This window comes from Salminus brasiliensis, chromosome 16 (genome assembly GCF_030463535.1).
Source record: "Salminus brasiliensis chromosome 16, fSalBra1.hap2, whole genome shotgun sequence".
Classification (NCBI taxonomy): domain Eukaryota; kingdom Metazoa; phylum Chordata; class Actinopteri; order Characiformes; family Bryconidae; genus Salminus; species Salminus brasiliensis.
The window spans coordinates 2,383,490-2,404,074 of record NC_132893.1 but is presented as its reverse complement, the minus strand read 5'-3'; positions in this window follow the sequence as shown (position 1 = coordinate 2,404,074).

Genomic DNA, 20,585 nt, shown 5'->3' with positions numbered 1-20,585 from the left:
GGGAGAGAGAGAGAGCAGTGAGAGAAGCAGAACCAGCCAGTTGTGGGGATGTATAATGAATGAACTCGGGCTGGAACCTACAGCTTATAATTGCTCTCAGAGCTGCTAATGTGTCATCATAAAAGCACAGAGGCCCACGTTTGTTCCAAACTGAATAGCCCTCTCATAAAAGCCAGTCAGAATGGACCTGCAAATCATCACCATGCACACCATAAAGTCTTGTCCACTCTGAACCGAAAAAAAAAACAGACAACGACAACAAACTGGACGACAGTTAGTCTGACAAAACTCTCTCTAAACCCGACTACTGCGACCCAAAAGAATTTTGTCTAACGAAAGCATTTTGTCTGACTGTAGCCCAACAAAATGCTGTTCAAACTCATCAATAGCCAAAAGGTTCTGTTCGACCCCAACGAAACCCAAACAAGTTTTGCCTAAACTCAACTGTAGACCAACAGAATTCAGCTCAAACTGAATTCTGTCTAAACCCGATAGCAAGCCAACAGAACTTTGTCCATACTCAACTGCAGCCCAGGACAATTCTTTCTAAACCCAGAGACTGAAATCCAACAGAACTTTGTTCTGCTTTAACTGAGCTATAGCCCAACAAAATTCTGTCTAAACTCAACTGCAGTCCAACGGAATTCTGTCTAAACCCAGATTGCAGGCCAACAGAATTTTGTCTAAACTCAACTGCAGCCCAACAAAGTTCTGCTCAAACTCAACTACATCTTGGCAATTTTGTCTGAACCTAACTGCAACCCAACAAATCCTGTCCATACTCAACTGCAGCCCAACAAAGATCTGTCTAAACTCAACTGCAGCCCAACAAAGTTCTGCTCAAACTCAAATACCACTCAGCAGTTTTTTTCTAAATCTCAGTGCAGCCCAACAATTCCTGTCTAAACTCAACTGTAGTCCATCAGAATTCAGCTCAAACTCAACTGTAGCCCAACAAAGATCTTGTCTAATGTCTAAACTCAACTGTAGTCCAACAGAACTTTGTCTAAACTCAACTGTAGTAAACCTAACTGCAACCCAACAACATCCTGTCTAAACCTGACTGTAGTCCAACAGAATTCAGCTCAAACTCAACTGTAGTCCAACAGAATTCAGCTCAAACTCAACTGTAGTCCAACAGAATTCAGCTCAAACTCAACTACCACTCAGCAGTTTTGTCTAAACCTAACTGCAACCCAACAACATCCTGTCTAAACCTGACTGTAGTCCAACAGAATTCAGCTCAAACTCAACTGTAGTCCATCAGAATTCAGCTCAAACTCAACTGTAGTCCAACAGAATTCAGCTCAAACTCAACTGTAGTCCAACAAAGATCTTGTCTAATTTTGTCTAAACTCAACTGTAGTTCAACAGAATTTTGTCTAAACCTAACTGCAACCCAACAACGTCCTGTCTAAACCTGACTGCAGTCCAACCGAATTCTGTTCCAACCCAGTTGTTGCCTGAGAATATTTTCTCCCAACCTGACTGTAGCTCAAAACTATGCACCTCCTGCTCAGCCCAGCTGCATCTTATACGAAACCGAAGCTAGCATGAGCTTCCTCTGAGTCACACGCTGTGAGTCATCACCTCTTTTCAAACTGCCATTAACGCAATATCATTGGACAGCTGAACACGCTTGGAGGAGAACACTAACTGCCAATTCTGTTACATCAGATAACAGACATCCACACTGGCTAGCACTGAGCGCAGTGATGGGGGAGATTAGGCCAAGGCTAATTAGGCTCTCTGGGACTCCCGGCTGCGGCTGTGGAGAATGTGACATTTGAACCTGACCCGATTCTGAACATTTAAAAAATTATATTTGAGAAATGATGTCCAAATCCAACCAAGCCCAGAATAATCAGATCTAATCAGGTCCAGATAGGGGGTAGTGTGCTTTCTAGGGACTTTGGATGTGTTGCGTTGGAAGGATCCTTTCTTATCTGTAAAGGCCCAGGTTGGCTCCTGGATTTTTTTTTCCTAGGAGCAATTCATCAGCTGATAGAAGACTTAGAAATAATTAAACAAGTGGAATTAGGTGTGTTCTCGCTTTGCTAGAACAAAAACCTGCAGCCACACCAACCTAGCCCCTCCTCAATTACTCAAATCCACGTAGTCTTTTGCTTTCTATGAATGCATTCATTTCTTGGCTTGTATTAGGAATTATTAAAAAAAAACTGAAGCTGAATCTGAACAATTCTTTTCGACCATTATTGAACACTTGCTGCCTGCTCTCTCTTTCTCCTATTGCCTTCTCCCAAGGTCATCCCAGATTTATTATAGCCCAATTGAAATCCAAGCAATTGGAAAACTAAAGGGAAATAAAAGAAACCAGGACAGAGCTTTTCAGAGGCTGTTGTGATTGGAGAATGTCGGAGAGGGACTACTTTTGATTTTTTGTCCAGGAGCAGTGCGAGCACACGCTTCGTGGCCCAGTCTCATGTTCATGAACGAAAAAAAAGGACCCATCCATGAAATTGCATCCGTCATGCGCCGCGAGCGTCCTGCTTTCGTCCCCTACAAATGCCTCGGTCTCTATCGTTCAGGATCACACTGCCATGATTAAACTCATGTATACTCACTATGACAAATCGCAGACACATCATCATTTCCGAGAACGAAGAACGAAGTGGAAACGATGACACCACACACACACACACACCACAGCCTGGGACACCTCCAGGCCATGTGGTCCGCTATGCGTACACACTGTGGGCCACTTTTTTTTCTTTTTTTTTCCTTTTCATTTCTTTTCTCGCTTTCAAAATAACAACAATACATTTACCCCAAATGTAGCCAATCAGTCAAAAAATATTTGCTGTCTGACATTGCCTCTTTAGTTTACTGCTAGAGCTACGAGCTACGACGTTTGTTGACTCTGAGAGTAGACTCTCAAATAAAAAATGGTTCTTCAATAGCTCTTTAGTGAAGGCAATGATTCTGTATAGAAGTGTGACAGCTCAAAGAGCCATGTGAATGCTTAAATGGTCCTTTGCTTGGTTACAGTGTTTCTCAGAGTAGTGGAAAACCTTTTGTGGATGGTTATATACTGTATTTATAAAATTGTGAAAATGGTGCTATATGGCAATAAAACACAACAAGTCGAAGAACCCTTGTTGCTTTCAGTGCATGACTAGTCAACATCAAGTACTAAGAGGGTTGAGAGCATACCAAGACAGAGCCCAAATCAGAGTGAGAACAATTGAGACCAGGGCTAAGAGTATAAAAGCAAGAAAATGTTCACAACTAATGTTCACAACTATTAATGTTCAAAAGCCCAAAATGTTCACAACTACCCGTCTAGACCAATGGTCAAGACAAGTCCAGGTAGAGAAGAAATGCTCTAATGTCTCAAATTCATGATGAAGAACTACAACAATGGAAACGACACCCATTGCATCAGCCAAATATTGTGTGGGTCCCCCTCGTACCACCAGGACTTGTGTCCTGTGGTATCTGCCACCCACATCTTCACACCATATCCTTTAAAATTCATCCTGGAAGTGGTAAGGTGCCTTAATGATTTTTGGGCGGCAATGTCCCTGTTGCTTGTTCACCGGTCCGTCCTTCCTTGGAGCACTTTTGGTAGGTACTGACCACTGCATTCTGGTAACACCCTACAAGACCTGCCTGATGGTTTGGAGATGTTCTGACCCAGTCATTGTCTAGAACATCACAGTTTGGTTCTTGTCTCAGACTATTAGGCTTGCCTATTGTTCCTGTTCCTGTAACACCTCCATCACCTTACTGCCTGATATGTAGATCCACCCCTTTACATTTACATTTAAGACATTTAGCAACTTACAAAAGTGCTTTGCTATTTACTCAAAAAAACCTCAGCTAGTTTAAATTCAAAGATCCTCTAATCTTAGACTCTACTAAACACAAGTCAGTAAGGAGACCATAGTACTCTTCTCTTCGCCTGAGTACTCTCAGAAGAGGAGGGTCTTCAGTCTGGGTTTGAAGACAGCGAGCGTTGGACTCGTGGACTCCGTTCCACCACTTCGGTGCAGGACAGAAAAAAGTCTGGACGCTCGTCTTCCGTGGATCTTAAAGGATGGCGGGTCGAGCTGAGCCGTACTTGAAGCTGGAAGGGCTCTTGGTGCGGATCAGCTTTTGACCATCGCCATCAAGTACAGAGGGGCTGGCTGGTCCAGTCTTGGCTTTGTAGACCAGAGTCAAGGTTTTGAATCTGATGACCTGGGCAGCAGCTACAGGAAGCCAGTGAAGAGAGAGATGGTTCCGATGGTTCCTGTCAAGGGGACCAGATAATCAGTGTTATTCACTTCACCTGACACTGGCTTTTCATGTAGTGGCTGGTTAGCATACACAACACCAGTTATACAACATATTACCATCAAAAAAAGTGCATATTTCACTTATTTTAATAGGTAACTGTTAATGTTACAGTGTCACCATCCACAAAATTTTATGCAGCTGCAAAGCTAACCTGGCAGCTAATCAGCTTACATTAGTTATAAGCTACATTAGCCTCATAACAAAAAAAAAAAACAACAACAACAAAAAACTAAATAAAAAGAAAAGTTCAGACACACTTTGATTGATTGAATACATTTGCAGTAAAGGGAACATTTAGCAAATTTGATTCCGTGCCTGACTTCCTGACTAACACTTGAAACCCTCAATGCAATGTTTCTCTTCTTTTCTTTCCTCCTTCTCCACTAAAGCCATCATCATTCAACGACAGGAGCCTCAATAAAGCTCGCCGGCGTGGCTGAATGATGCAGCTATTAAAATGAGGACCGCCGCAGACCTCCTCCTCTTCTTCGCTGTGAGATGGCTTCAGTGGCTTGTGGGAATTTCCCCACTCCATCCATGAGCCAGCGCCCCATTGGGGAATAACTGCCGTCCAGATTATTTGGCGAGATCCTTCGGTGATGAAAGGTTCAATTTACCGTTCAGAAATCAGCTCAATAAAAAGACAATTGCCTGAGCAATAAGTTGGGGACGGCAAAGAGATGGAGCTCCGGAGCACTAGAGGCCAGCCGTCTAACATCTGGGGGAGCTGTTGAGCTTCGCAGCAATGCTGGGTTTTCTTTTCTTTCCTTTTTCTTTTTTTTCTGCTCCAAGAGCTGTGGAGCCGTTCTCTGTCTCTAACCTGTTGCTGGTAATTAAATGATAAATGTCTGCCATAGAAATCATAGATTGTGCCTCTCCCCAATGCGTACAAATGGGCATGCCAAGCTGATGACTGCTGCGCTGTAAATATTGATGGAAAATGCCAGCTGGATAGATTAGTATGCATTCCTGTTTGTGGTCAATCCTATTCTTCATCAGTGTGGGCAGATGCTATGAATGAGGCTCATTGTCTTGCAGCTTAGAGTCGCGCATGAATCCGGCGTGATTCACTCATTGGAGGAATCAGCTGTAATCTTCACCTCCAGTTAATTAAAAAAGCCACCAAACAGACCCTTGCAGACGGCAGGCAGGCAGCCTTTGCTCGGGTTGTGTGCTGCAGGAGCCGAGGATTTACAGCCCCACTTTAATTGATTTAAACTGGGATGGAAAAAAAGTCCTAGCGGTACAACAGTCACTTTTTTGTATTTATCAGATTTGGTCTCTCGTAGAAAACGGCATGCATCGAGGGAGGGGAGAGCAGGTCACAGTGTAATGCAGGGTAAAACACATATACTGATATTTTCGCATTTCTGTTGGTCCAAGTAAAATCTGCTTTTGGTCACCCTGTCATGTTCCCATAGCAACGTCGTGACCAGACAGATACCAAAAAATGACAATTAAAGTGTCTTGCATACAGGGTCTATCCCTCATGGTGGGGTTCATTTACAGCCTCCTGGATTAGTATAGATCTTTGACATGATAGGGTTCGTTTACAGACTCCATATGGTGGGGTTAGTTTCAACCTCCAAAGGACGTGGTTAGTTTACATCCTTATCATGATATCCAGGGTTCGTTTACAGACTCCACAGATCAGGGTGAGTTCTCTACACAGGTGAGAGTGCGTAGCCTTTCACACAGTGGGGTTAGATTACTACACATTGCAGGTTTAGTTTGTAGCCTCTGCATAGTAAGGTTAGTTGACTGCCGCAGGGTAAGTGTACAGCCTCCACATGGGTAGGTTAGCTTACAGGCTTCACTCAGTGAGCTTAGTTTGCAGCCTCCACATGGTGGGGTTAGTTTACAGCCTCCATACAGCAGGGTTAGTTCATTGCCTCCACAAAGAGGAAATAGTTTACAGCTCCCTCATGGCAGGCTTAGTTTACAGCCTCCACACGGTGGGCTTAGTTTACAGCCCTCACACAGTGGGCTTAGTTTACAGCCTTACAGAGTTACTTTACAGCCTCCATAGAGGAGTGGTTTACAGCCTCCACACAGTGGGGTTAGTTTACAGCTTCCACACAGAGGGAGTACTTTACAACCACCTTGCAGCGAGAGTAGTTAAGGACTCTCCACGGTGGGGAACGTTTACAGCCCTCACACAGTGGGGTTAGTTTACAGCCTTCATACAGTGGGCTTAGTTTACGTCCAAGTGAAAGGGTTTACAATCACTGATTTGCTTTTACCTTCCTAAAGAACCTTCGGTGTTCTTAAATTTTAAACTGTAGAGGAACTTCTTAAGATGATTTGAGGAGGAACTATCAAGGAACCTTTTTTTTCTAAAACCCTTTTCTTGCAGGTTCCTCCAAGCACTTTCAAATTGAAGAACCTCAAGGAACTTTAACAGTGTAGGTTCATCTGTTCACTGCTGTTCCTTACTTCCCTTGGACACAAACACTTTCTGGAGTCAAGGCATTTCACCATGGAATCATTCAAACAAGGGTCTGTTCTCGCAGGGTTTTAGGCGTAGTAGTAGGTGATAAGTCGAAGTAGTCACGTGACCACATAAGTCCAGAGACCAGAGATCAATTCTATGGACCACTCCCAGGCTTGAAACCAGCGTTCACACTTCACCAATACCATACTATAATTTAAGCAAGTTCTCCCGGGTCCGCTACTGTGAAAATGCCCTTAGTCAGGCCATTGTGTGCATTAGGTAAGTCCATATCCCATCCCCTATACGGATCCACTAATTTCATCCCACAGGCCAACAGGCAGCAACACATCCCTGCCTTCATATGCAATCTGAATGCACATTGATTCATTACGCCCAGCATAGCGAGCACAACCTCCTTATATATTTATATACCCTCCATTAAACAAGACATGCTTACATAAACCAAATGACAATTCAATTCTCAGCTGAAAGGAAACTGATCAAATAACCCTGCTTCTCCAGTCCTGTATTGAATGAAGCACCGAGAGTCCCCAAGCTAAAGCTTGTTGCTTTGGAGACTGAGACCAATTTCCAACCTGTCTGAAAGCCTTACAATGCACTGAATGATCCTCAGATTATCCGGAGAGCAAAGTGGAAGCGTTTAAATGTAGCGTTCTGTTGTAGCTAAGATGCTACAGAACATCTCCATGTGAAATGCTGGTATTCCTAAGGATGCCAGTTGCGGGGGGTCATTTGAGGATATATGTTTCTATACTGAACTAATTAGATCAAATTTACAGCAATCACAGCACCGGCGCTCGACCTCTTTGTAAAGGAATTGTAGAAGCATATGGCGCGGGTGAGAGAGCTCGGTGTGTGTATGTGTGTGTGTGCGGGCGGGCGAGCGAGCGAGTGAGTGAGTCGAATGGGGCGTATTACAGTAAACAGTGCAGGCTGAGCAGCACCACAGCGAGAGGCTAGACCCTGCTGCAGTCATTACTCTTCAAAACTGCTGACCAAAGTCATCACAACAGCCTGATATCAAACACCACACAACTCCGATACCTGCCAGAGAGAGAGAGAGAGAGAGAGTGAGAGAGAGAGAGAGAAGGAGGCTGGGTACGTGAGAGGGTGAAGGATTGTGTGGGTAAGTGAAATAGAGAGTCAGAGAGTGTGTGTGGAAGGTTGGGGGGGGGGGGGGGGTTTGGAGAGAAATGACTCGGGTATGGGCAATGGACTCCAGGCACCAAAGTTTGATCATGATCCCAATGAGAGGAGGAGAAAAAGGATGAGATTAATAATAGTGATGCATGAAATTGCAATTTTATGGGTGCAAATTCAGTGTTTAGATAAGCCCAAGCGTGGCTAATACAGGGTACCTTTTTGGAGCTCCATTAAGAAAGTTCAATTTGCCCTTGGATTGCACAAGAAAGTAGTCACTCCAGCTTTCAATAGACTAACAAAGGTTCCCTCTCTATTACACACACAGTTCCAATAATATAATACTGTTGACTTTTCAAAGAGAACTATGATAACACTCGGAGGATCGAATCTGTGTGTACCTTCAGCTTGAGTGAGCTGTACTGGATCACTCATATTAGTGCAGTATTGTGTCAAATCCCAGTGTTGTATGGCATCTGTGTTGCAAGGCCACTAAAAGCTCGATTGAAGACTCTGAATGAAAGTATGAAAGGATGTATGAAGAACAGAAAAACAACATTTCTGTAGTTATTGTGCAAACCACATAAAACTACAGCTACGGTCTTCTTTATCCAGCCAACATCAATGATCTGGTTCAGAGAATTCGTTGCTTTCCAGGGCCTAAAGCAAAGCAAAGCATAGTCACGCTAGGAAAACATGGAGAGTGCAAAGTTTCTCAAAAGTGAAGCAGCCACAGATCTAGCACCTCTGCTGGCCTAAACCATCTTTTTTTTATATATATCCAGTGTCTGTTTCCAGCAGTTACTTTTCCCTGTGCTACTAATAGTGGCCCCCATAAATCACAACATCCAGAGAATTCAGCCCTTTCTCTCTAGAGAGTCGCCCAGGTGCTCGTTTAGTCTCTCGTCACTTCAAGACTTGACCACTCTTCTGGCTGGTCTTCTTTTGCGCACCATCAGGCCCCAGCAACTGATCCGTCTTCAACGTTTCTAAGTTCAGCTCCTCCACTGCTGCATTCTCTCTTCACTGTAGCTTCCTGTAGCTGCTGCCCAGGTCATCAGATTCAAAACCTTGACTCTGGCCTACAAAGCCAAGACTAGACCAGCCAGCCCCTCTATACTTACATCCAGGCTTTTTTCATTCCTGCACCTAAGTGGTGGAACGAACTTCCCCTGGGTGTCCGAACAGCAGAGTCCAACGCTCGCTGTCCTCAAACCCAGACTGAAGACCCTCCTCTTCTGAGAGTACTCAGGTTAAGAGAAGAGTATTATGGTCTCCATATTGACTTGTGTTTAGTAGAGTCTAAGATTAGAGGTATCTTTGAATTTTTTGCCTTTTCAAACTAGCTGAGGTTATTCTTGGGTTAATAGGAAAGCACTTGGATAAGAGCGTCTGATAAATGCCTTAAATATAAATCAGTTCTTAACCTTTTTCTGCTATAATGTAAGAAAGCGAGGCTACACTTAGGAATGAAGTGATTGACAGACAGACAGCCTTGGCTGGAAGAGAGCGCTCGTCTACAGCAGGACCTGCTTTGCGCCCTCTTTGTTAATTACATGCAGTAGCTGTAGTTGTAGTGGATCTTACATGAGCTGCACTTTTACTGTTGGAGCTTCCACTTACCGGACAAACTGGGAAACCAGGGTCAACTCCACTCTGCTTCTGTGCTGAAAGCTCAGTGAAGGCGGTCTGAGATACTCAGGCTCAGTCTGGGAGAAGGGGGGTGGGCGGTCTACCAAATGAGTAGATGAGCCTGGCTTAGTCTCTGGTCTCTACTGCGCAGACTCCGGTTGCAAATTTGACAACATGGTGGGCAGTTCTGGCTTCATGTCTATATCTTCATTTCTTTTTTTTTTATTGTGTATCACATCTAAAATGCAAGGAAGTATTATTTTCTGCTTTGGGCCAGACCAAACTAGGAACCTACCCTGTTGTAAAATCCTGTGTGAGACCAGCTTTTGCTGGTAGCTGGTTTCAGATGGTCTAAACTGGTCTTTGATGGTCAAGGTTTAAAAAGAGTACGCACCATATATTGGCAGGACAGCTGGTTAACTAGCTATTGACCAGCATACTGTATGTTATATTTGATTTTGGCTTATTCATGACAGTAGACCAGCTAAGCCATCAAACTCAAGGACCAGCATATAGTAGCCTGTTAGATTGTTTCAGCCCTGAGGAAAACAGTTATTAAGGTGTAAAATCTGAGTGGTGTATAATGCCAAATAAGAACTAATGTTTTAGCAACTGTGTGAAATTTGTTTCACACAAATGCAGATTTTGACCTGAATTGCAAATGTTCCACTTCCCCACACTGTGGCTTCTGACAGGTAGCCAGTGGCATTCAGCGTTACAAAATTAATGCTAGCATTTTGTTTGTGTGTGTGTGTGTATATATTTATATATGTGTCGGTATGTACAAGGGGTTTGGGTGGGTGTCTGTCTGGATGTTGCTGAAAGTCAGGGGACCCAGGTACAGCTTTTTATTTATATATAATCAGGCAAGACTTCAATCAACACTTTACGTTTCTTAGAATGGTGTTATGTCATCCTGCAGTCAGCTTCAGGAAAGCATCAATATTTGATGAGTGTTCATAAAAGCCATAAAATATGAATAGGCATAATTGCTCTCAAAAGAGCTTCTGATGACCCAAATTCAGAAAGTCAGAGTGTCGTATCAAATGTGACATCAAATACATGTTAGATTCAGACTTGAAATCTGACGCGGATTCAGAACACATGCATTTTTTTTCAAAAAAGCAGATCAGATGGTGTGGATGGTTTTTACGCCCGCAGTAAGATTTTAAAAACTAAGCAGGGGAATGTGGAAGGGCACTTCATAATGATGAAATGAAAAGATTTATCCATTTTTCTTCCCTCTGACCTGCAGAAAGGTTCATTACTTAGCTCCTTGTCATGTAATGTCAGTATCCTCGCATTATTAGGTGAACTAGCATTCATTAGCAGCTCAAACTGTGAGCGGTGTTTGACACGGACAACTCATTAATTCCAGGCTGTCAAACAGCAGCTCAACAGAATCAAGATGCTATATCTGGTATATTGTGAACCGCTGCTTGTACGAGGTAATGTTATGCTATGGATGCCCGGCACAACAGCCTATGAGGCCAATTACACGGTCAAGGGAGAGTTTCTTTTGTCATCGAAGGCCATTTGTAAATCAGGAGAATCCCTTATTCCAAAAGGTTTTCAGTTATACTCTAAGCTGCTGGAAGCTCTAATGGTTATACTTGTTCCACTGTGCTGCAATAGCTAAGCAGCTGAAATAATGGTTTAAAAAGTAGAGTGTCCAAAAGTTGATGGACACATTCACTCAGTAGGTGCAGTACTGAATGACAACCGACTCATTTACAATGCATTCAGTTCATAGCATTCATCTGATGCACTTATCCAGTGCCACTTCCATTTGAATCAAGATCCTACACAGGTAAGGGAGTGCTGTGTTATTGGTGTTATTGGTGTAGCATGGTGCGCTTGCCTGGGAATCAAACCCGTTGTCTGCCACACCATTGGGAGAGCAGCGCTGTTGTGCTCCATGACACAACACCAACCATTGGCTCATTGAAACAAAACCTGTTGTAGTAGCATTTGCTTGACACTCACATGACCTAGAACTATCAGGGAAAGAGCAAAAGGGAGGACTGATGGTCACTCTTGGTGGACCAGGCTCACAAAATCAATAGCCTGGATCTATAAGTGACATTTGGGATAACATCTCGTGACACGTTGTCAAGTGAACTTTTTGCTCGCTGGGTCTGGTTGGTCAATCTCTAACTGAATCATTTACTTACCAACAGAACAGGGTGGATATGACTCTACGCTTGCTTGCACAAGCTTCTGACTTTATGTACAGTTGTGTAAAAAAAATGACAATCCAATAAAAACATTTTGAACATTAAAACATCTGGATTTTTGACATTTGACATCTGGATTTTTTTTATATATATATTATATTATATATATATATATATATATATATATATATATATATATATATATATATATATATATAACCCATATATATTTAGTTATATTACTTCCATATCTCAATATTATTTTCTTGTGAGGAAAAAATGCCAAATAAATAGCCAGGCACTTTTGTAGGTCGCTAAATGTCTTAAGAGCGTCTGTCAAATGCCTTAAATGTAAATGTAAATGTAATGGGGTGTCCTAACTTGTTCACAGGAAAATTGCATTCATTTATATTGGTAATTGGTATATCGGTATGTTTAAATATGTTAGAAAAGACATGGGTGTCCAATTATTCTGCCTCCCACAACCATCCATGGATCCACGCTGGATCAAGCATGTACTTGCATGGCCTAGCTAAAGTAAATAGTGTTTTTTTAGTGAGCGTATGGTAAAATCACAGGTGTTGTTATGCTGAGAGTTAATTCTTTTTCGCTCTTGAATCGTTGACCCATGAATAATGATTCCTGAGATGAACCGATTTTAACCCGAGCCCTCTCTGACATATCTATTCATCCTTTTTTTTTATTCAATCTGTAAAAAGCGCAAGCGGGGCTTGTGGTCCATCCTTAAGAGCCTTTCTGTGTGAGGAAACGTGTCATATGACACAAAGTCTAAGAGGGTCGACTGCCCCAAGACTCTCCTCTCTCCTGGGCTGGAGCTACTCCAGTGCGCCCGGGGAAATATTTAATGAGCTCTAAGTGACTGAAATATGGTGAGCATTCTTTATCAGACCTCGACGTTTTAATCTAAATGAGGTTTCGAGAGTTTTGAAGTTTGAAAGAGGGCCTTTTAGCTCAACGCTCAACTATTCACCGCCAGCTCTTTAGCATCCATTTGTGCTTTTTTTCCCATCATCCTCATGTGCCACTTAAACTCAGTAACAGCTCCATCGCTTTAGGAGGCATAAATAAAAGATTGGCTGGACGACCGGCTCGGATGGTTCATCGACACCGCCCACCTAAACCGGCTCCGGACAGCGGTCTTGCTTTCTTTAATGACGAGTGAAAACTAGCGATGCGTTGGCCCCGGCTTGCACCAGATGATGGACCTCTTGGCCTCCGTCTTGTGATCAATCTTCAATCAGCCCAGCTGTCCCGGTTTCCACCGGAGGTCTCTGCCGAGAAGCGCCCATCGATTCCTGCACCGCAAGGATATGCCTTGTTTGCTGATTCTATTGCATTTTTAACACAAGCACTGAAAACTCGTCTTTTTTTTTATTTTGGCAGAGGAGGGGGGGAGGGGGTGTGGATGGGGGGCTCCCCGGCCCTTGGCAGCTGAATGTGAGCACTTGCTCGGAAACCTGGGGATGCAGTTGTGCAATAAGCATTTGAAGACACCGATATATCCATGCAGACACCGGATGATGAGTGTTGATGAGAGATGATAGATATTCATCCGGGGCAGGGATTGGGAGACGGCGGGACTTTCTTCATGAATCTGGCTTGCGCCGAGGCCTACTCCAAATAACAGGCGGGAAGCAGAGCTGCCCTGCCAAGGAAGATTCTCCATGGGCTTCTCCGAGCCACTGATCCTGCTGAGAAGCTCGCCACCTCAGTCTCTCCAGTGCGTCAATTACCGGCACATCATAATCCACACACATGAATCATGTACAAGTTCTTGCTGGCTCCTGGCTGACAAGGGGGGGGGGGTGACAGTCTTGGTGAAGCTTGACAAGTCCGCAACCACAGTTGACAGAGAACTTTTGAGAAGCATGCTTTCCAACTTCTCTTTCTGGACTTCTGGCTTCTAATCCCTGCGCTTATATACTGTAAGCAGGCTACTTATTTGTGGAGATTTGTCAAGCGGCGGCTGGAAATCCTTGCTCATTACAAATTACCGTCAAAATCTCCACACCTGCATGCGCACGTTGCTGCACGCTGCTGAGCGCTGCTCATTTGATGGAGCGGCTCGGAAAAGCAGGTTGTACCTTGTAGCAATCAAGGGACTTGCATAATTGGTGTGTGGGAGTGTGAACCCATGGTGTGAATGGGTTTGCATACTGTATCAACAAGTACATGGACCGAAGGAAGCAGTGCAGAAGCAGTTTCTTCCAGCTGATTTGTATTATTTTGAATAATATACCACTTTACCAAACACTGACTAATTTGTCATTAGTCCCTTTGCGTTAGCGGGGACCTTCCTCGCCGCACAGGCAGGCCTGATAGGGCCGGACCTGTAAAGCGCCTGTAATAATATAATAATAACCTCAAGGTGTTTTCTGAGAATTGGAAAAGCCTGGCATGGGGAGGCAGTAAGGTTTCCTGCAGTGTTTGAGGATGAGAGTTGTCTGGTAGTACGCTGCGTGTTACCATGGCAACGGACAGCTACGCCGGTGCTCTTTATTGCGGAACGGGAGCATGTGATTGATGTATGCATGCACTTTCCTTTCCTTCATGGTGCTGACAGATTCCTCCATTAATTGCTCTTGCGTTTACATGCGTGTGTGTGTGTGTGTGTGTGTGTGTGTGTGTGTTTATTTTTTTTGGACGGGTGGACAGGTGTGTTTGTGTGAGGTTACAGTTTTGCTGTGATATCTAGGGACATCTGTGTATGTGCATATGTGTGTGCTTGCATACACACAAACAGGTGTTTGTAAATACATGCCATTCAAAAGCAAAAAGTGTGGGTGGAACTCACACTTTGTGAGTGCTGGTCAGGGCTCGGCTTAAAATGTAGTGTGTGTGTAGGTGACCATGTCTGAGAGGCTGATGCAAACAAGTGTTTGTAAATACGAGCCATTCACATGCAAATCAGTGGGTGCAACTGCGAATCGATGGTGGGTGCCTCGATTTGCCTTGCAATGCCACGGGTGCGCATGTTGGTAGTATGTGCGGTTGTGGGAGTGTGTAGGCGTGGGAGTGAGCAGATCTAAGTGTGTGTAGGTGAGTGTGAGTGGGTGTGCTGCAGTGGGAGCAGCGTTGACGAGCCCATCCATCAGCGAGGTGCTGTGCGGACTCCGTCAGGCCGCCGGCTCTGCGCCGGACCGCGGGGAGGAAGAGGTGTCACTCTTAAACAGGATATATGGGCTCTCGCTGAGACACAAATTACAGAGTAAATACATTACAGTGCAGCGCCACTCCTCCGCCACAACATCTCTCTACTGGCCGCGGCCCAGAGTCAACAGCGCCGGGGCCCGCACTCGGCGCTTGCTGCATGCACAATCGTGTTAGCAATGCCCTGCCAACAACACATAGTCACATTAGAAAAGGACTGCCCATGGCACGTACACTGGCGCTCGCTCTCACGCTCGCATTCGCATTCACTGCTAGCAAGCGGAATGCTCGATGAAGTGGCCGGAACGCCAATGCAAGAGTAATGCTGATCGACTGGCCGCACAGTCAGCTGCGCCACTGCGGCCTGCATACCGAATCCGATGCTGTATCAACACGCCACGCGGCATAATATTACCGATACGATGAGACGCCAAGGATTGGGCCTGATAGGTTGTGACTCCAGGCAACCGCTGTGTTTGATTTAAGAGGGAGCTCCCTTCTCCCTATCAAATACACTGCTGACTTCACACCACACAGTGTCTGTATCTCTCACCCCCTCCCTCCCCCTCACTTTCCCCTCACTTTTCACTTTCCAGCCTCTCTACCTTGTCTGTCATCCAACTATCCATCCATCCCTCCCTCCCTCCATCCATCCATTTATTCATCTACCTACACTATAGATCCATTGCATTGCATTCAGCTACTTTATGTAGCACCCATTGCTGACACAGATGTGCAAATGCACACATACACACTGACATGAAGTAGTACTGCCAATAGAGCAGGACTATAAGCATTGATGTAGGCCTGGGCTAGAGGGGTATAAAGCCCCCCAGCATTGAGCTGTGGAGCAGTGGAAGAACTGTGTTCTCTGGAAGGATGGTGGTAAAGCTCCATCCAATACTTTTGGGATGAGTTGGGGAGTTAATTGAGGTAATTGAGGGGTAATTGATGGGTAATTGAGGTGCAATGGTGATCATGCAACATCCTGACCTCCTACAGTTACTCCAACAAAAGCAGGATACCTTTCTATCTATATACCTACCTTCAGATCTAATAACCTATTTATCTTTCAGTCTAGCTTTCTATCTACTGATCTATCCCTCATCTATACATCCATCAATATACTATCTATCTATTGATCTATTCATTATCCACCAATACGTCCGTCCGTCCATCAATATACCTACCCTCAGATCTAATTACCTATTTATCTTTCAATCTAGCTAGCTATCTATCCATCAATGTACCTACATTCAGACCTAATTGTCCGACCGTCCGTCCGATAGTCTATCTATCTGTCTGTCTCTGTCTGCCTGTCTATCTATCAATATACCTACATTCAGACCTAATTGTTCATTTGTCCATCTATCTATTTATCTGTCTGTCTATCTATCTATTTATCCATATACCTACATTCAGACCTAACTGTCTGTCCCTCCGTCCATCCTTTTGTTCATCTATCTATCTGTATGTCTGTCTGTCTATCTATCTATCTATCTATCTATCTATCTATCTATCAATCTATCAATCTATCAATATACCTATATCAAGACCTAATTGTCTGTTCGTCCATCTATCTATCTATCTATCTATCTATCTATCTATCTATCTATCCATCTATCTATCTATCTATTCATCTGTCAATTCATTCATCCATCGATATACATACCTACAGAACTAATCACTCATCTATCTATATAGCTGTCTGTCTGTCTGTCTAGCTACCAGTTCATCCATCCATACATCTATCTTTCTCTTCCTCATCTCTCCTACGCTCGCTCTTTTCCTCAAAGTCATAAGAGCTCTTTTTGTATTTCTCTCTCTCTCTCTCTCTCTCTCTCTCTCTTCGGTGTACCCCACTTTCTGTGCTTTTATCTCTAGCTCTCCATTTGTATGCTTTCTCTCTCTCTCTGTGTGTCAGTCTGTCTGTCTTTATTTCCCTCTCTGTATTTTTCTCTAACTCATTTCTATCTCTCTCTCTCTTTCTGTCTTTATCTCCCACCCCTCTCTTTTTTTCTGTGCCTCGCTTTCTCTGCCTTTATCTCTCTCTCCCTCTGTTCGCCCCACCCACCCCGTCCTCTGTTTCTAAAGCTACATACTGCTTAATGTTTCATTCAAACCCAGAAACCCGGGATGCCTACCCTAATTCACACCAGGGAAGAATCACTGGATGCAGGACTCGCTCGCTGTACATATCCCATCAGAACACACTCTGCCGTCAGTGCGCCGAGTATCAAACGCAGATCAATACTCGACAAAGGCCACATCAGACACATTATCACAAACAACAGCAGCCGCACGCACAACAAAAGGAAAAATTAATTCCCCGGTATCAGCCTCACCACTGTCAGCCCAGACGATCCGTAAGCAGCTCTCCATCTATAAAACATGATGTTTTAACTTGGCTTGACGTGAGTAATGGTGCGTTTGTTTGAAGCACAGCTATAATTTCCATAACTACTCCCACCGATAATAAAGTGCCACAGGAGGTTGTGTGTCACCTCGCTGAAGTGCTGTGACAGATGACATCCACTGCACTGGATCTCCCAGCTACGCACACTCCCCATCCACCCCCCCAACCCAAAGCAACTCACGACAACATCCAGCAGCCAAGGCATAAACAACTGCGACTCGAAATTAGGCTTTTTGCCACCACTGGCAGATAATTAGAGGTAAGAAACGAGAAGACCATGAAACCCTCTTTTTCCCTTCCTTTTCAGACCTGCCCGATTTTCCACTCACTTTAGGGAAGCGAATGAAGAGTGTATCTGGCTCTGCACAGATGAATATTCACCACAGGGGTCAATGGGGTCAGTCGTAAAGGACATTTAAAGTGAGTTTGAAAGTGAATATGCTTTAGACCGCTATGAAGTTGCTCAAATGTCCAAGAGGAGTTTTCATTTTCCACCCAAATGCTAAGCCTTATCAGTGTGCTCACTGCACAGAACGGCTGAAATTCCACTTCATGTTCCTGCTTAGTGGTTTCTGATACTGTAGGACACCGTACTATCCACAGTTTACACTCTAATCTGTGGAAAAATGGCTTCTGCAGTGGACTACCTCAAGAGGTGCAAGCTAAAAGGTTTGCCATGACCCTCACGCTCCCCTCACCTAAACATTATCAAAGAATCTGTGACTAGACCTCCAAAGGGCAGTGCAGCAGGAATCTCACAAAACTAGAATCTGGAAGGAAAAATGGGTACAGACTCCCCCAAACCACAACTAAAAAGACTCTTAACTGGCTTTTAGCTGAAGTACTTCCAAGCTGTGATACTTGCCAAAGGGGGGTTACTAAGTACTGACCATGCAGGATGCCAAACCTTTGCTTCAGGCCCTTTTCTTTTTTGTTCATCTGTTTCTATTCACAGTAACAGATATTTTGACCAGAGATGCCCAGATATTTGCATGCCACTGTATAGAGCCTTTTTAGTAGTGGTTTGGGGGAGTTTTGCCCATTTTTCCTTCTAGATTCTAGTTTTGTGAGAATCTGTCATGGCTGGTTAGGCCAGACACTGAGAGACGAACACTCGAAAAAAGGGGTACAACACTTAGGGCAAACAATGCAGCAACTAAAGGGACTACATAGTAAAACAATGTGAAGTCAACAACCAAAACGAGCGAACACAAAAGCACACCTGAGAACGGGGGGGCTCTAGGAGCTGAGCTAGGTGAGCTGGTGAGAGAGAACTGGGGAACCAGCCGCTGAACCATAAATGGCTAGGCCGACCAAACCTGAAGACACGAAGTGGAAGAGGGTCGCCTAGGGACGAGAGAAGCAAGGTCTGCTAGTGGACATGAAACTGTGAACCAAACTGGCCTAAACAAATTGATCTGAATCACGAGCCTCTCTGGCTATTTCGAGGCTCTGAACCTACAATTCTCGGAAAGGAGCTCTCAAGTAGCCGAGCTCCTTAAGTACCCCCCGTCTCAGGTGAAACACATTACTAAACAAGACATGACATAATTAACAAAACCAGGAACATGGTTCGTGAGACGACAACCAGACTGAACCAAACATATGAACATGAACAGAACACTGAACCAACACATTAAATCAAACTACAACTGAAACTCAACAAAAGTCTTTAAGGGACTTTAAGGCCTGTGGGCCACAGCTCGAGGGCACTGCCCTTTTGAGAGGTAGTCTACTCTGGAAGCTCGAAAGCGTGCTGTGCAGTGAACAACAGTATTAGCAGTGTCCTGAACCCAACAAAGACACAAGTGAGGCAAGTGTGTAGGCATATAGGCAGCAGTAATTAGTGCAGTGTAACCTTCCATTTCTTAGCTAGTTACCTTAGCCTTGAAGCTTTAGTACAAACTACAGAAGCATGCGTCGGACGCCACGTCTTTGTCGGTCAACATTTCAGATTAAAAGAAAAAACCAAGGTGAGTTGGATTTGTCTCTGAACTGTTGTTTTAAGCCTAGCACGGACAGACCCTTGGCTTCTTGCAGAGGGCAGAATGAGTGGGCCATTAGATACAAAGAGCTTGAACTGTGCATGTTTTTTTTTTCTCCCCACAATTATCTTAGCTCTAAACAAGCGGACGATAAAGCCAGCAGGAGAGGGGTCAGTGAAGCTCAGTCCTCAGAAACTAATGATGCACTGTTGATGGCAAGGAGGGGGTGAAAGGGCAAGCAAGAGAGAGAGAGAGAGAGAGAGAGAGAGTCCAGCCAGGCCTCCAATGCACATGGTCAATGGTGTCTGAGCAAGGCCATCACATTATAAGCTTGATTCTCAGTTATTTCACTGAGCCAAGAGCTTACATAAGAAATTGCTAAGCATGTTATCCCTTGTCAAAGAGATAGGGGTAAGAACGCAGGACGCTGAATGCTCATGGTGTTAGAATTTGCTGCATGCTTGATAGGCACAGAAAATAAAAAGGACATTAACTAATAGACCCATGGACTGAGCCAAAAGGTTGATATACCCAGTAGACCCAACAGATCCATAGATCAATATAACTAGCAGACCAATACACATAGAGATCCGTAGGCTGCAATACCAATACACTCAAAGGACCCATATACTCAACTGAACAATATACAGACCCAACTAACTCTATAGACACAAAGACTGAAATTAGTCTGTTAGGTCTAGTATAGACCCAATAGACCCAGTAGATCTATCAACCAACATACCCAATACACCCAAACGTGATAGACCTAGAGACAAATACTGATATACCCATTATTATGACATGATTTACACAAACTCTATTTACCAGAAGATCCATCAACTTTTAGATACAAATGACTCAATAGAAAAACAGACTCAATGGACCTTTAGATGAATAAAGCCAATACGTCCACCAGACCAACACACTTTTGGGATCTATGGACCTAATAGACCCTCAGTCAGACTCAATTCACCAATACACCCATAGATCTACAGACCCAACAAACCTATAGATAAATAAACTGAAAGGAAACCAGAATACCCAATAGATCCAAAAGTTGCTAAGAGTTGATAGACTGAGCCATAGACTGATATACATATGGGCTTTAATAAACCCCCACAGTCTGAGACAGGAGATCCAACAATCCCACAGACTCAATTTACCAATAGGCCCATTGACCTATGGATATTACCCAGTAGACTCAACAGACATTGGCATGGACAAACCAACCCATCATTAGATCTACAGACCCAAAAGACTCAATAGACCCACTGACATAATGAATTGACCAGTAAGTACATGGAAAT